This window comes from Trichechus manatus, unplaced genomic scaffold, assembly GCF_000243295.1.
Source record: "Trichechus manatus latirostris isolate Lorelei unplaced genomic scaffold, TriManLat1.0 scaffold00065, whole genome shotgun sequence".
Classification (NCBI taxonomy): Eukaryota; Metazoa; Chordata; class Mammalia; order Sirenia; family Trichechidae; genus Trichechus; species Trichechus manatus.
In genome coordinates, this window is record NW_004444001.1 from 10,224,724 (window position 1) to 10,230,723 (window position 6,000).

Here is a 6,000-nt window from a genome sequence, read left to right on the forward strand (position 1 = left end):
AAAGGTCACAGATGAAATCTGGGTTTTAAAAATAAAATGCCTGGCCTAATTCGATGATTGTTGTTTTCTAAATTGGTGTGTGTATGTGGGTGGGGTGGGGGAGAGGAATGGGGAACCTGGCCTCTCTTTCTTGTTAGAATTCCCCTGTGCCTGTATGAAAGAAAGACCTGGCTCATTGCGGGATGGCCCCACAGCGGGGCCAGGACCAGGGCTAGGGTCCTCAGCTGGGAATCAGGGGTCTCAATGTTAACAATCAGCAGAGGCAGGTCACATCTCTGATTCGGATATAAAAAAAGGGCAACATGATCTTTTATAGCTCACAAGGGAAAGGTGGACCTTTACTGAGCAGTTTATCTATGCCTAACGCGGCGCTGGGGACATGGGTATTTTAGTGGTGGACTTCTTGCCTTCCATGTGAGAGATCCAGGTTTGATTCCCAGCCAATGCACCTCATGCGCAGGCACCACCCATGTCAGTGAAGGCTTGCATGCTGCTGTGATGCTGAACAGGTTTCAGAGGAGCTTCCAAACTAACATGGACTAGGAAGAAAGGCCTGGTGATCTACTTCCAAAAATCAGCCAATGAAAACCATATGGATTCACAACTGATCATAGGAATGGCCCAGGACCAGGCAGCGTTTCATTCTATTGGGCATGGCGTTGCCGTGAGTTGGGGTCTGACTTGATGGCAGCTAATAACAACAACTCCAGTGTGACTCCAAGTTAACTGATAACATCTTCAAATATCCTATTTCCAAATGTGTCACATCCACAGGTACAGGGGTTAGGACTTCAGGATATCTTTTTTGAGGGACACAGCTCAATTCATAACACCAGGCAAGGAGAATAGGGAGGAAAGGAAACCCCAGCCCACCCTTTCTGCATTCTTTGTGAGGGCAAGCGGGAGTAGGGGTGTGCTCTGGGCAGAAACAAACACATTTGTGCAATTTCTCAACCTTTCAAACTCGTGCCCCCTTTGGATGAGCATATAAAAAAAACTTGTGCCCTTTCTTGGTGTTTTTGAGAGTTCAAAATAAATGAAATAGCAACTTAAAAAAAAATCAGTGGTAAGTTTAGTTCATGCTTTTTTTTTTTCAAACTTCTTGTGTCCCCTGGAGAGTCTGACAAATACAAAGCAGGCACTGAAAAATACTATTTTTCATTCAAGGCAAGTGTGGAAATTGAGTTTGTTGGGCATTGCCTGGGCTTTAGGCTAGAAAGAATGGCTCTTCTTCTTACAACTCCTTTCACTGTGAGACTTTTAGGGACTTTCGCGGTCGGAGGGTGATTGTGGGGGATGGGGAATAGGTGACAACTCCGGGCCTGTCGCAACCAGCAGTATCGGCTGTGATAGACTGAAGAAATTGTGTGCTACGCGATGTACATTTCTCAATATTGTTAATCATATTACTGTAATTATTTATGAACCTGTGCTTTTCCACTGGACCACACTGCTTTGTGATTTTGGCTTTGATTTCTCAGCAGAAATGAGCTGTAGGCAACTTAGGAGGTGTCTCTTTGCTCATCATTCATTCTGTTCACTGTTTTTTCTTCTGTTCACCTACTTTCAGCCAGCGTTTCCCAAGTGTTTTGACATAAGAATCTCGGGAGAAAAACCTCAACCTTAAGGAATTTTGACTTGCCTGAAGGAAAGCAGGCATAGACCAATCAGAGGTAAATGATTAGGTGTCACTATAGGGTAGAGTGCCTCAAAAGGGAACACACGCTTTTTATCCAAGGTAACTATTTTTTCAACTTTCTCTTCCATCCTCTGAGGCCAGAACAAATCTGACTTATTAGTAACATGGACAATTCACCTAACCTCTTTAAGCATCAGTTGACTTGAAATCAAGGTTGGATGAATTGGTGTTTAAGGCCCCTTCCAGCCAAAGAGGCCCAAGGGACTTCTTTCAGCACAGGAGTGGGGACCTCCACCCTTGAGGTCTGAATGTCCCTGTCCCCGAAGCCTGGGGACAGTGGCTCCTAGCAGGCTAGCTATGGCTCTTTCTGGCGCCTCATGTTGGCACCTCCCTGCTGCACCACCTTGCCCTTTGCTTTTTCAACTCCTTGTCTGTCTTTCTTCTGTCTTTAGGGAAAAAGTGAAAATAGAAGAGCTGGCATTTCTAGGACAGTGCAGGCGGGCTGTAAGAAGGATGATGAGTTAGAGGACTTCTAGGGTGGGGGCACAATGTTGACTCACTGTGTCATCCCATGGAGCCATTTCACATCACCACGTACCTGCCTGATGCCAAGAGGTTGCCACACTTGCTGTGGACTTCACTGCCAGCCAGCTGCATCCAGCGCCCTCAGGAGGTCTCTTGGGAGCCTAGAGTGATGCTGGCTGTGTCAGTGGAGGAGGGCGGGTGATTCTGCTGAGGGTTGTGATCACCCTTTATTGGGCAGATGATGGAGAACCCAGTGGGGTCTGTGGTTCTCATCAGCTCCAGGCAACTGGCCCCCAAAGCCCTCCTCTCTCCAGGCCCTCTCCCTAGCCCAGCCCAGTGAGTAGCCCCACCCTGAGCTGCAGAGGCCACACCCTGACACATACTGGACACTCCCAGAGAATAGCTGCTGCTTAGTATAGTGCCTGATGCATGGTCGGTAGGTGACCAATGAAGGTTAGCTTAATAAATGGTTGCTTCAAACTCACACCATTTTAGGCTAAAATAGTTACTAAATGAATAGCAATTGACAGAACACTTTTTGCATGCCACTTATTTTCTTATTATGATTTACTTATTTTTTCTAGTCTGGCTGTCATTGTTTTGAAGACCCAAGGATAATGAGACGTGTTATGGATTGAACTGTGTCCCCACCCCACCCCACCCCCATATACACACACAATATGTGTTGAATTTCTGGCCCTTGTGCCTGTGAATGGGATCTTGTTTGGAAATAGGTTTTCTTTTGTTATTTTAATGTGGCCATACAAATATAGGGTGGGTCCTAAACCTAATCACTTCTGCTTATAAAAATACCAGAATAGACACAGACACACACACGTGCAGGAGAAGAGAGATGACTTGTGAGGATTCTCTACAAGCCAAGGAACCAAGGAATGCCTGGGGTTGCCGGCCAGGAAGCAATACATATGGCTGAGACTCTGATTTGGACTTTGAGCCTCTAGAACTGTGAGAAAATTAATTTCTGTTCTTTAAACAACCCCCCCTCCACTTTTGATGTTTGTGTTACAACAGCACTAGGTAACTAAGACAATGTGCAACCCTAAACTGGGCATCAAGAAGCTCTGGGACAAGCCACTTCACCTCCCTAAGACTCTGTTGCCCCAGCTTTGCATTCAGTGGTGAAAACTACATCTGAATGTATTTCCTCCCAGCCTGGCTGGGATGATCAAGCCCGCTGGTGGATAGGAAGGGCCTGGGGAAGTTCAAGGGGCTGTGGCAGGCGAGAGGGGCTATTACCAAGATATTCCACATGTGCAATGACCTCTAGGAAAGAGAGACCTCCCTGTTCTCTCTGGCCCTCAAACCCAGGCCTCACAGTTACGGCAGCATCCAGAATAACTTTTGTAATGCCTAATACAGCTAATCCTGCCACAGGTAATGTGACTTTAAAGGAGTAGGGCTGATTTCCCTAAGCCACCCAAGACAGCAAGCTCCATGGTTTTTCTTTAAAAAAGACTACAGCCTTCAGTATGGATTACAGCTCAGCATAAAGAAAACAAAAATCCTCACATCTGGACCAATAAGTAATATCATGATAAACGGAGAAAAGATTGAAGTTGTCAAGGATTTCATTTTAGTTGGATCCACAATCAACGCCCATGAAAGCAGCAGTGAAGAAATCAAACCACATATTGCATTGGGCAAATCTGCTGCAAAAGACCTCTTTAAAGTGTGAAAATCAAAGATGTCACCTCGAGGACTAAGGTGCACCTGACCCAAAACCAAGCCAAACCAAACCCGTTGCTGTCGAGTCGATTCCAACTCATAGTGACCCTATAAGACAGAGTAGAACTGCCCTATAGGGTTTCCAAGGAGCGGCTGGTGGATTTGAACTGCCGACCTTTTGGTTTGCAGCTGTATCTGTTAATTACTGCACCACCAGGGCTCTATGCCTGACCCAAGCCGTGGTATTTTCAATTGCCTCATATGCATGCGAAAGCTGGACAATGAATAAGGAAGACCAAAGAAGAATTGATCATTTGAATTGTGGTGTTGGCGAAGAATATTGAATATACCATGAACTGCCAGGAGAATGAACAAATCTGTCTTGGAAGAAGCACAGCCAGAATGCTCCTTAGGAGGGAAGATGGCAAGACTTCGTCTCACATACTTTGGACATGTTATCAGGAGGGACCAGTCCCTGGTAAAGTAGAGGGTTGGCGAAGAAGAGGAAGACCCTTAACAAGATGGATTGACACAGTGGCTGCAACAGTGGGCTCAAACATAGCAATGATTGTGAGGATGGCGCAGGACCGGGCAGCGTTTTGTTCTGTTGTATGAAGGATTGCCATGTGTCAGAACTGACTCGACAGCATCTAACAACAACAACTCAAGACAGCAAGTTCCGTGGTTCTTCTTTAGCATTTCAGCTTACGTGCTTCCTGGAGTCAGGAAGTCTTTTCTAACCCTTACATTAGGTTCTGTCCCATGACATTCTGCACCCCATGACACTCTTCATAGCACCCACCATCCAGGGTGACAGTCAGCATATTTAACAACCAGTAAGGTACCAGCAGAGCCTTGGTGGCACAATGATTAAGAGCTTGGCTACTAACCAAAAGGTCGGCAGTTCAAATCCACCAGGCGCTCCTTGGAAACCCTATGGGCAGTTCTACTCTGTCCTCTAGTGTCGCTATGAGTCAGAATCAACTCAATGGCACATAACAACAACAACAACAAAAAGGTACTATCAACAAGTCCCTGGGTGGCACAAGCTGTTTATGATCAGCTGCTAACCTAAAGATTAGCAGTTTTTTAGGTTGGCGCTTTGAACCCACCCAGTGGCTCCACAGAAGAAAGGCCTGGTTATCTGCTTTCATAAAGATTACAGCCAAGAAAGCCCTATGGAGGTCAGTTTTACTCTGTAACACATGGAGTCACCATGAGTCAGAACTGACTTGATGGCAGTGAGTTTGGTTTTGTTTTTTGGTAAGGTCCTATCACAGTCTAATCAGAGGAGAGAGTGGCTAGAGAGTAGGGCAGAGTCCTGGGTGCCCCACTGGTTGCTGGGTCAAAAAAAAAACAAACAAAAAACTAAGGTGTCTTGGGGAAGGGATTGGGCAGCTTAGGCAGTGGGGAAGGACCTTCAGGGGGCTTGGGGTCAGGGCTATTTATCAGCCAGGACGGAAGTACTTAAGGAACTCTGATGGCGAGGTGGTTAAGCGTTCAGCTGCTAAAACGAAAGGTTAGTGCTCCTGGGGAGAAATATGTGGCAGTCTGCTTCTGTAAAGATTACAGACTTGGAAACCCTATGAATCAGTTCTACTTTGTCCTATAGGATTGCTGTGAGTTGGAACCAACCTGATGGCAAAGAGTTTTTGTTTTTTGGTAAGGTACTGTCACAGTCTAATCAGAGGAGACAGTGGCCAGAGAGTGAGGCAGTGTCCTGGATCAAGAAAAACCTAAGGAGTCCTGAAAATATAAGAGGGAATGGGTGGGCTTGGGCTTCAGGGGGCTTGGGATCAGGGCTATTTATCAGACTGTGGAAATACTTCAAGCGTTTAACAACTTACATTGTGGTAGAGTGTTTTAAAAAACAAACACCCTACAATTTGAACAAATAGGAAGAGAGCAGCAAAAGAAGCCATTGGGCACCAGAAGAAAGCAAATAATAAAAATTAGAGCAGAATTAAATGACATAGAAAATAGGAAAAACAATTAAAAGAGTTAACAAGACCAACAAGTTGGTTCTTTGAAAAGATCAACAAACTCTAGAAACCATTGGGTGATATCACAACAGACCCAACTGAAATTAAAAGAATCATAACAGAATACTATGAAAAATTGTACTCTAACAAATTTGAAAACCTAGAGGA